We start from the raw sequence: 11,865 nt of genomic DNA, 5'->3' as shown, positions 1-11,865 counted from the left end.
ACGCAGTACCTCATCACGACGAATAACTTCATTGCTCCCCTTGTACTAACACTAATCTTATCACAGTTGTGTACCTTGCCATCCCACTGGAATGCCACCGAACTGACAGCAGCGACCGTGAACCCTGAATTCTCTACATTTGGATTGTATTCCCCAAAGGGGCTACCAGAATCCAGAGCACTTAATGAACAGTAATTTTGTGGTCTTTGATGAATGAGTGAATTAACATTACCTTAGGAAAAAAGCCATACTGCAGTTAATTCCCCTTTGTATTTAAGAACTCATCCAAGAAAACCGTGTTTTCAATGTAGCCCCCCGAGGGCCATACAAATCCCCAGAGAGTTTTTCTACGTCTATATGTAACTGTACTTAAAAAAAAAAAAAAAATTTTAAAGTTTAAATTCTCAAGGAAATGTCTCAGAAATTAAGAGTGGAGGCCAGCAGCGAGCCGGAGCTCACTGGAGGTGGTGGCTGCAGCAGCGACTCTTTTGAGCTGCGAGTTTCAGGCCCGTCCCGACTCCTTCCTCCCCTTTCCCTCCCCCTCTTTTGTTTTCCGTTCCCCTCCCCCTCCCTTCCCTGTCCCCGGATCCTGAGGAGGCAGCTGCAGTGGCAGCTGCTGAGTTCTGGGTGAAGGTTTTTCATTTGTTCCATCCCCTTCCCTCCCCACCCCATCCATTAATATTATTCTTCTGAAGAGTCCTCGTTGTCAAGCCGCCAAAGTGGAGAGTGCGATTGCGGAAGGGGGTGCTTCTTGTTCCAGTGCTTCTTTGGGCGGAGGAGGAAGTGGGGGGGGCTCCTCAGCACTATCCCAAGAACTGCTGGCAACAGCGAGTTCCTGGGGAGAACCCCAGGGCAAAACGCTCAGAAATGGATTCCTGCACGAAGCACTGGACGAGGTGACAACTCCGCGGCAAACAACTCCGCAAATGAAAAAGAACGACATGATGCAATCTTCAGGAAAGTAAGAGGCATACTAAGGAAGCTCACTCCTGAGAAGTCTGACAAGCTATGCCTTGAGCTCCTCAATGTGGGTGTAAACGCATCCTTAAAGGGGTCATACTGCTGATTGTGGACAAAGCCCTAGAAGAGCCGAAGTATAGCTCACTGTATGCTCAGCTATGTCTGCGATTGGCAGAAGATGCACCAAACACTTCGATGGCCCAGCAGCAGAGGATCAACCAGTACAGAAGCAAAGCACAACATTCAGACGCCCCTGAATTTCCAAATTACAAGATGAATTTGAAAACCGAACCAGAAATGTTGATGTCTGTGATAAGCGTGAAAATCCCATCCTCCCGAGGAGGAGGAACAGAGAGCCATTGCTAAGACCAAGATGTTGGGGAACATCAAATTCGTTGGAGAACCTGGAAACCTTGATCTTATTCATGAATCTATCCTTCATAAGTGCATCAAAACACTTTTGGAAAAAAAGAAGAGAGTCCAACTCAAAGATATGGGAGAGGATCTGGAGTGCCTCTGTCAGATAATGAGGACAGTGGGACCTAGGTTAGACCATGAACGAGCCAAGTCCTTAATGGATCAGTACTTTGCCCGAATGTGCTCCTTGATGTTAAGTAAGGAATTGCCGCTGCAGGATACCGTAGAGTTGAGAGAACACCACTGGGGTCCTCGCAAGGCTTTTCTTGACAGTGGACCAAAGACGATCAATCAAATCCGTCAAGATGCAGTAAAAGATCCGGGAGTGTTTATTCCTGCTCCTATGGCTCAAGGAATGAGAAGTAACTTCTTTCTGGAGGGACCGTTCATGCCACCCAGGATGACAATGGATAGGGACCCACTTGGAGGACTTGCTGATATGTTTGGACAAATGCCAGGTAGCGGAATCGGTACTGATCCAGGGGTTACCCAGGATAGATTTTCACCCACCATGGGGCGTCATCGTTCAAATCAACTCTTCAATGGCCATGGGGGACACATCATGCCTCCCACAAAATCGCAGACTGGGGAGATGGGAGGCAAGTTTATGAAAAGCCAGGGGCTAAGCCAGCTCTCCCATAACCAGAGTCAGGGACTCTTATCCCAGCTGCAAGGACAGTCAAAGGATATGCCACCTCTGTTCTCTAAGAAAGGCCAGCTTAATGCAGATGAGATTAGCCTGAGGCCTGCTCAGTCTTTCCTAATGAATAAAAATTAAGTGCCAGAGCTTCAGCCCCAGATAACTATGATTCCTTCTAGTGCAACCACCACGCACTCAAACACCACTGCTGGGACAGACACCTCAGCTTGGTCTCAAAACTAATCCACCACTTATTCAGGAAAAGCCTACCAAGACCAGTAAAAAGCCACCACCATCAAAGGAAGAACTGCTTAAATCAACCGAAACTGTTGTAACCGAATATCTGAATAGTGGAAATGCAAACGAAGCTGTCGGTGGTGTGAGAGAGATGAGGGCTCCTGAACACTTTCTCCCCGAGATGTTAAGCTAAGTAATCATCCTGTCTCTAGACAGAAGTGATGAAGATACAGAAAAAGCGAGTTCTCTGATCAGTTTACTCAAACAGGAAGGGATGGCCACAAGTGACAACTTCCTGCAGGCTTTCCTGAATGTACTGGACCAGTGCCCCAAACTGGAGGTTGACATCCCCTTGGTGAAATCATATTTAGCACAGTTTGCGGCTCGTGCTATCATTTCGGAGCTGGTGAGCATTTCAGAACTAGCTCAACCACCGGAAAGTGGCACCCGTTTTCCTCTCTTCTTACTTTGTCTTCAGCAATTAGCTAAATTACAAGATCGAGAACGGTTAACAGAGCTTTTCCAACAAAGCAAGGTCAATAGGCAGAAGATGCTCCCAGAAATTGATCAGAATAAGGACCGCATGTTGGAGATCTTGGAAGGAAAGGGACTGAGTGTCTTATTCCCACTCCTCAAATTGGAGAAGGAACTGTTAAAGCAAATAAAGTTGGGTCCATCTCCTCAAACCATATATAAGTGGATTAAAGATAACATCTCTCCCAAACTTCATGTAGATAAAGGATGTGTGGACATCTTAATGACTAGCTTCTTACAGTACGTTTCTAGTGAAGTAAACCCCCCCAGTGATGAAACAGATTCTCCCTCTGCTCCTTCCAAAGAACCGTTAGAAAAGGAGAAACAACTGCTTCTTTCCTCCAAGCCAGTAATGCAGAAATCTCTTCATGGTCACGTTGATCTACAAGTCAGTGCCTCTATGCTCTTCAGGTGCACTGCTACAAGAGCAACTTCCCGAAAGGCATGTTACTCCGCTTTTTTGTTCACTTCTATGACATGGAGATTATTGAAGGAGCAGCTTTCTTGGCTTGGAAAGAAGATATAACCCAAGAGTTTCCAGGGAAAAAGGCAAGGCGTTGTTCCAGATGAATCAGTGGCTAAGCTGGCTAGAAACTGCTGAAGAAGAAGAATCAGAGGAAGAAGCTGACTGAAAGAATCAGCCAAAGCCTTAAATTGTGGAAAACATACTTTTGCTGTGATGTTACTGCATTTGACCTAACCACTGCGAAAATTCATCTCGCTGTAATGTTTTCACAATATTTAAAGCAGAAGCACGTCAGTTAGGATTTCCTTCTGCCTAAGGCTTTTTTGTAGTGTAAAGTCTTAATCATAGTCTACCATCAAATATTTTAGGAGTATCTTTAATGTTTAGATAGTATATTAGCAGCATGCAGTAATTACATCGTAATTTCTCAGGCAGAGGCCGTCTATTGCAAGGACCTTCTTTGATGCCAGTCATCATAGGCTGTTTTAAGTTAGAAAACTGAAGAGCAACACTGAATACTGTAGAAATGCACTTTGCTCAGTAATACTTGAGCTGTTGCAATATCTGATTATCCATTTGGTTGTTACAGAAAAACTCTTAACTGTAATTGATGGTTGTTGCCGTAATAGTATATTGCCTGTATTTCTACCTCTAGTAATGGGCTTTACGTGCTAGATTTTAATAGCCTTGAGCCTGGGCAAGTGCACAAGTCTTCTTAAAAGAAACAGGGTTTACTTGCACAAAACTGATCAGTTCTGAGAGATCGTAAATGTCCTTGAAGTGGTCTTTGTGGGTGTGAAACAAATGGTGAGAATTTGAATTGATCCCTCTTATTATAGTATTGAAATTGAGTCTACTTAATTTATCAAGTCATGTTCATGCCCTGATTTTAGATACTTGTATCTATCAATAAACATTGTGATACTTAGAGAAAAAAAAAGAATGGAGAAAAAACTCCAAGTTTTAAAGTGCCTCCTCTTTTTTCAAAACAGCATTTTCTCTATTCTTAAAAAAATAGGTCACTTGACCTGAAATAATCATAATAAAAATAACAAAAAATTTGAGACAATAAAGAATATCCTGTTATATCAAGTGATTGTAGTATTCATTCTTTATTACTTTGTACATAAATTTCCTGAAAACTCAAGGCTTTATAGCTCCACCTGTTCTGTTCTGTGTGCATCTGTACTCACCTCTGTTTTAGTGCAGAGCATATTTTCCAGGGGTAAATACTTCTTTGTATCTCAGACTCATTTATCTCCACATCAACTTACCTCATTGCGGATGAGAAAATGCAGAAGACTCCAGCTGAGGCCGTGCTCTGTCATGGTTTCTCGTTGCTAGGAACACACGGAAGCAACTCTAAACTGCTGTGGATTCTCCTGTTAGTCTGTTAACTAAATATGGGTGAATTTTCTATGAGGAAAATATTACCAGTAAATGTTTTGTTTTGTTTTTAATTAGGGCCTGGTTAAGTTGCTAAAGGATTGACTGAATCAAATTACAACACAATTGATCTTCAAAGTTTGGCTTCCGACACATCACAGATGTCCATCTAAACCAAATGTAATTCTCAAGCATGGCTTATGTCAAGAAAATAACTGCTTATTGAAGCTGCCATGAAGTGCATTCACCCACGCTTTTAACAATAACAAGTCTTACTGTTTTGACACCTTTTCAGGCCTAGTCCGGAGCAGGGGACAGTGCCCAAGGGGGGTGTTCTGTGGTCTTGTGAAATCAGGAAACATTTAAAAATGCAACATAACACAGATTTCAAAAAATACAGACATTTCCAGAGACTTGATAATGCTATTTTGTATTGTGAATCTTCAAAAAGGGAATAGAGGGTTTCCTACTTCGAAAACTTACTTGGAGTAACTTACAACAACTACAGAAGACACAGCCTAAGACACAAGTGTTCCATATATATTTGCAAGTGATTTGAGAGGCAGCGTCATTACAATATGGATTGGAGGCAGACAGGTTGAATTCTTCCCCTACCTCGGTCAGTAATTAGCTGACAAAGTAACTGGCAAGGCCTTGGACAAAGCATTTTTGTCCCCAGGCCTTAGTTTCCAACTTGTAAAGTGGAGATAAAGTCGTAAGATTATTGTGAAAATCAAATTAATAAATTCATAGTGAAATTGCTATATAAACTGAAAAGCACTACATGAATATGAGTACATATTCTATTTTTAAAATATTCCAATACATTTCCTTACAGATTCATGATACTTGCTTTTTCTAATTAGAAGTCCTATTCTCTGAGTCTATATTAGTACAAAATAAAGCAATCTTCTATCTGATGTAGTTGTCTAACTATAGGACCAGGTCATGCAAATATACAACTATGTTTTAAAGTCCTTCTAATTTTCAAATTTAAAAAATGCTTTCAAATAGGGAATAGAAGTATAAATTTACTTGTGTTTTGAAGCAGTAGAAAGATAAACCAAAAACTATTTAAAAATGGTTACTATGGGGCAAGAAACAGAAAAAGGAACTGAATGTCCAAATATATATTTACTTGGGAACACTATAAAAGCCTTCTGTAATCAAAAAGTATAATTATTTCAGAAATAAAAAGCTAAGCAATTCCTAAAAATGAAAAAAAAAGAATCTAACTGCATAACAAATTGTTGACATAAACACATGGAAAAGAATAATTAAAATGCAATATTTTTACAGTCCATCGCTAGTGAGATATATCCTAAGGATAAAAATTACCACAAATAAATCAAAGGCTGCATTCAGTAGGTTTATTATTAAAGACATTGGTATTGTTATTTTGAAATTATTGTATGTGTATGGTTTAGGATAAATCAAACGAGTAATTAGGTGTATGTCATGTCACCAAGATTTTCAATATAAGAAAAGCATAAAACCAAATAAATTAATACACAGTAATCACACATTTGAAACAGAAATATCATTTTGGATACACAATTTTTTTTTCTTATTCTAAAAAATACACATTCTCATTGTTATGGACTGAATGTTTGTTTCCCCCCAAAATTCATTTGTTGAAGCTCTAATTTCCAGTGTGATACATTTAGAGGCAGAGCTTTGGGGAGGTAATTAGGTCACAAGAGAGAGCCCTCAAAGGAAGAGACAGGAGAGAAATGACCTCTTCTCTTTCTTGTGAGGTTACAGCAAGATGGTGGCTAGCTACAAGCCAGGAGGCAGGCTCGCACCAGACACCAAATCTGCTGGCACCTTGATCTTGGACTTCCCAGCCTCCAGGACTATGAGAAATAAATGTTGTTGTTTAAGCCATTCAGTCTATGGTATTTGTTATAGCAGCCTGAGCTGACAAAGACACCTAACTTCATTTATTTATCTTTTTTAAAAAATACATATTAGGTAAATACCTGTTCACTGAGCAGTTCCAGAAGCAAAAACAAATCGGTAGCAATGACCACTTCTGGGGCTTCGATTCTGGTCTCAGAACTTAATTTTCCTCCTTGTGAAACTGATTGATTCCAGGTCTGAGTGGAAAATATGTTGAATAGATCTCTGGCATCTTGTGCTGAAAAGCAAGAAAGCTATCAACGACTATAGATGTCAAAGAAAAGAGACAGAGGAAACAATTAGAGCAGCTCCCACTGGCTAATTTGTGGAACAGTTGGGAGCATCAATGGAAATGACTGGAAAGGCCTGAAACAGATCTTATACATATGTAAAATCATGAGTTAGTAATTATACAAAAAAAATTACACGTGCTCGTTGGTTACCTTTGATAGTTACCAGAAGGTTCAAAAAAATGATTTAAAAAAGGGAAAGGATTATGCGTGATGTATTCTGTTGTTTCTGCATAGAGGTTATTTCATGCTGTTTTTCCAGGGTATCCGCTGCTTCAACTTAGGACAATTCATAAGGTCACCGGGCTGCCAAAGCCCACCGTGGAAATAAAGCCATTGTTGGAGGCACTGTTGAGACTGATCACAGGTCAGCTCTGCCTGTTCACCCCGGTCCTTCTTCTCCCAAGAGCACTACCTAATAAATACCGTGGATGCTAGTCTCCATCACCGGGTTTGCTTCCCAAGAGACCCAACCTATGGCAAGCCATCACTGCCACGTGTTGTCTAAGAAAGTAAATACTAAGATAGGATTTTAGAGCTGAATCTCTTGTTCCTCAGTTGGCAATGAGAACCCCTTCACGGATGGCAAGTAGCGCTCAGATGGACTCTGGCACAAGGTGGCAGTGTAATTGCTAATATTTTCACCAGCTGGGCATACTGGTGGCAGGAAACGCATTAGCTGGTGCAGGGTGTCAGACATTTGAGAAACGGGGGAAATGGGAACAATAAGGAACAGAACTGGGTGAGCTTAAGTGATACTCTGGAAAAATAAAAGAACCGAGAATTTCTTTTAAATTTTGCTTAACACACCATACTTAAGGATGCTTTCTGGAGAAAATAACTGGTTAGGAAAATGCATAATGGAATGATATCTGTCCGTATACATCAACTAAAATACATCGTGTTGCACAATTCTTGATGTGATTTCTGTTTTGTTTTTTTAAAATCTAGATAGTTCTGTATACAGATAATTTAAAAGTTTGGAAATATATATACAAAAAGTCCACAGTGATCACCTTTAAAGGGTAAGAGTAAAGAAATACTAACTCTATTTTATATATTTCTATGCCTTTTGATTTTTTATACTGAGTGTGTATTAATGTAAGTGGGATGAAGCATAAATATTCCTTTTTAAGGAATTTAATGTAGATGTATATATATGTGTATATGTATACATATGCATATATATATGTATGTTTTAATATATATTCTTATTTAATGAGATTAAGTATAAATATTTCTTTACGAAAAAAGAATACCATTGTTGGTTTTACAAGTTTTAGTAATCTGTTCCTATCATCCTTTTCTATCAAAACAAATTTTTAATTCTGTACTAGGCCATGGATTTTTCAAAATTATATTCCCTGACCATAAAGAACTTCAGTAAAATTAACCTTCATCTTTTATGGATTTAAAACAATCTTTACCTTAACTCCACTCAAGTAAGAGCATTTATTAAATTATCTTGTAGTGGACATTAAATTGAACTGGGCCTTGTGCTGTAAGGAAGCATGTAAAAAGTCACAGGAGACCAGCCCTAATGAGAATATGTTGCATAAGCTACAAAAACATAGTTAAAAGTAATCAGAGAGTTGAGGAAAGAAACTTAAAGGAACAAATTCCAAAAAGTGTTGAGCCCTTCCTGGTAGAGAAGTGAGCCAAACTGCTTTCCTCCATGAAGGAATGGTGTAGAAAAAGGAGGAAACTACCATAGAGTAAGAAGAAACTACCCAAACTCTTAATTACCTCTCAGTGACTGTGTGAGGGCTGGCGTGATGAACTAGAATCCCCAGGAGCCCCAGCCTCAGAGCAAGTCTGCTCCCACCCGCTATTTCCCCACAGACCTTCCTGCACATGGACGTACAGCTGTGGACAGGGCAAGGCAGATAGGGCCTTCCTAAGAGAAGCAGCCTGCTGAGGACTGGGGACATGGAAGAAAAGTCCACCTGAGGCACTTCAGAATCCCAATGGATGCAAGCAATCACTACTGAAGTTTGATGGTGAGGCAGGAAGAGGAAGAGAGATCTCCCAAGGGTCAGAAAACTAAGAGCGCGAATAAATAAATAAAGAGCACTCTGAGCAATTAAAAATCTAGCAGCTGGAGTGCAGAAAGTAACTTGGCTATAAAGCATACAAGAGCCTTGAGATCTTGCTCAGATCCAAGTCCTATCAAAGGGAAAGTCCCGATCCAACCTTCAAAACATTTGAAGCCAGTGGTGATCTAAAACTTACTGAAGCTACAGCAGAGTAGAGACAGCTGACTTTAACCAGATTATAGCGACTTCGCCGCCCAGTCTAGAGGCTTGACAGAAAAAAAGATGCTTGATTTGGGGGAGGGGGGTAGTAAATAATATTACTTCAGTCTTTACTGTTCTTTTACTCACAATCCCATTATAAAATCCAGAATTTTGAGACATCCTAAGTGAGAAGAAATGATCTGTTTGAAACAATACATAGTCAAGAGAAAGAAGCCTACAGATGGCATGTTGGAATTATCACAGGGACTTTAAAATATTACAATAAATATTATAAAGAATCTAATGGAAATGGCATTCAACATATGAAAACAGATGATGAATTATAGCAAAAAGATGGAAACTATCAAAAAAGAAACACATATAAATGCTAGAAATAAAAAAATGTAATATCAGACAAAAAGTTTATCCAATGGCTAATCTGAAAACTGGACACAGCAGATTTTAAAAAGCCATTTGCTTGAATACAGATCAATCAAAATTATCCAAACTGATGCACAAAAAGGAAAAAAAAAAGAAGAAAAAGAACAGAATATCCAAGATCTATGTGGTGATACCAAACTTTCTGACATAGATATAATTGAAGTTTCACAAGGAGAGAAGAGAGAAAATTGAAAAACACAACAACAACAAAACAAACAAACAAACAAAAAATAGAGAAGTAACTCATCAAGAAGAGATGATGGCCAAAATTTTTCAAAAATTGATGAAAGACTGACCCACAGACTAAACATCTTAGCAAACCCTAAGCAGAATAATTCTGAAAACTCACACCTACTCATGTCTTAGTCAAACTGTTGAAGACCAGAGAAAAAGAGCATACCTTAAAAGCACACAGAGAAAAGTTCCAGTTCTGGAAACCTAATGGTGGAGTGACCTGCGAGGGACTGATCCTCCTACAGATAACAATCATAAACTCAAAACAGACATTTTTATAAACAAAAATGTGAAGGCATCAGTGTACAACAACAAGAAAAAGCAGGCAGAAAACAGGGGAGGAGTCTACCTTTGAGAAAAAGGAAGCGCACTGGGTGACATCCATGCTGATGGGCTTTCTGCATTAGGGCACTTCCTGGAATGTTTACGGCAGAGTGGATAGAGCTCAAGCAGAAGGCCAATTCCTTAAGATAAATAGGTGACATCAGTATAGATACAGATACAGATATAGTCGTACAATGGAAAACTACTCAGTCATAAGAAGGAGCAGACTCTTCATACACACAGCCTGGATGCATCTCAGAAACATGATATGGAGTGAAAACAGCCACTCAAGTAGAAAGATACGGTCTCATTAGGTTGAGATGTCAGGGAATGTAATTCAGATCTGCCAAAGTAGCTAGAAATTAAGGAGAGAAATACCAGAAAGGAGGGGGCCACAGAGGAAATAGCCTCAAAATATGACTAAAACGTCACTCAGACCCTTGGCTGAGCCCTGATCTGTGGTATATGGGGCTTGCCCCAGAAGCACAGTGGAAATCAAAAGTAGGGCAGCTCAAATGGTGGACCAGAGATTTTAACTGCTGCCCACAGAACAGGAAACAGAGTTTGGAGTCTTAATTCATCAGAAGAGGGGCTTGTAACCACCTCAGAGTGTTCACTGGCATCACAAAGTGCCACGTCTTAGGAGTAAAGACAATATCCCAAGACCAAGAAACTTGTCCCAGAAATAGGGAAAAACCAAAATGTACTTGCCCTAATAAAGCCTAAAATCAAGCCTCCGTAAGTTCAAACTTCTCAGTGAGTAATTGAACTGCCTGCTAAAACAATAATTAATGCTCTTTAGAAGAAGATAGGAAAGTACCATCTCTACAACATTTTGTCCATAATATATTGTACACAATAAACATTTATCGGGCATTACAAGAAAAATCTGGGTGATAGCCTAGTTCCCCACAATCGCATGAGCCACTTCTTTAAAATAAATCTCTTTATATATATTGATTCTATTCTCTGGAGAACCCTGAGATACATAGAGAGAGATACATAGATACGTGTTCTATTTATTTCTGTGACTAATACAGTCATGCAATGGAAAACTACTCAGTCATAAAAAGGAAAAGACTACTCATACAATCAACATGCATAAATCTCATAAACACTGTGTTGAGTTTAAAAAGCCAGATACAAAATAATACATATTCTATCATTTCATTTATATGAAGTCCAAGAACAGATAAAACTAACCTATGATGATAGAAATAAGTAAATGTTTGTCTGGGGAAGGTGGGTGTGGATGTGTATTGGCTGGAAATAGACAGGAGCCAACTTTCTGGAGAGATGGAACTGTGCCACATCTTGTTTTGGGTGGTGTTACATGGGTGTGTACCTTTGTCAAAACTCAGAGAACTGAATGGTCAAGATCCATGCATTTCATCCTGTGTAAATTATACCTTTAAAAAACAGCATGTGAGGGCTTCCCTGGTGGCGCAGTGGTTGAGAGTCCGCCTGCCGATGCAGGGGACACGGGTTCGTGACCCGGTCCGAGAAGATCCCACATGCCGCGGAGCGGCTGGGTCCGTGAGCCATGGCCGCTGAGCCTGCGCGTCCAGAGCCTGTGCTCCACAACAGGAGAGGCCACAACAGTGAGAGGCCTGCGTACCACAAAAAAAAAAAAAAAAAAACCAACATGTGAAAAATTACATATTGCATCAAATTTCAACTATGTATGTATGCATAAATTTATTTCAAATATGAATTTTAAAAAACAAGTCATTGAATCTTTGTAGCTAAATATGTCCATTATTAACTTAGCATCAGCTGTAATATCCAAACCAGTGT

At 39.7% G+C, this 11,865-nt stretch overlaps 1 long non-coding RNA gene and 1 pseudogene across 2 annotated transcripts; one reads left to right on the top strand and one right to left on the bottom strand.

Moving 5' to 3' along the window:
- The first annotated feature begins 412 nt into the window (after nucleotides 1-412).
- Nucleotides 413-4,186, top strand: LOC308629395 (eukaryotic translation initiation factor 4 gamma 2-like; annotated as a pseudogene). The gene is made up of 2 exons: nucleotides 413-506; nucleotides 622-4,186. The product of its transcript is annotated as a eukaryotic translation initiation factor 4 gamma 2-like (transcript).
- A 319-nt stretch (nucleotides 4,187-4,505) lies between these two features.
- Nucleotides 4,506-11,663, bottom strand: LOC308607174. The gene is made up of 3 exons (XR_014013963.1): nucleotides 11,478-11,663; nucleotides 6,623-6,780; nucleotides 4,506-4,651 (listed from the first exon to the last, which is right to left on the bottom strand). It is a non-coding gene; the product is annotated as an uncharacterized lncRNA (long non-coding RNA).
- Nucleotides 11,664-11,865: the final 202 nt, after the last annotated feature.

The sequence above is a fragment of the Mesoplodon bidens genome (assembly GCF_964165515.1).
Source record: "Mesoplodon bidens genome assembly, chromosome: 2".
NCBI lineage: Eukaryota > Metazoa > Chordata > Mammalia > Artiodactyla > Ziphiidae > Mesoplodon > Mesoplodon bidens.
The sequence above is the reverse complement of the archived record's forward strand: the minus strand, read 5'-3'. Positions and strand labels throughout refer to the sequence as shown.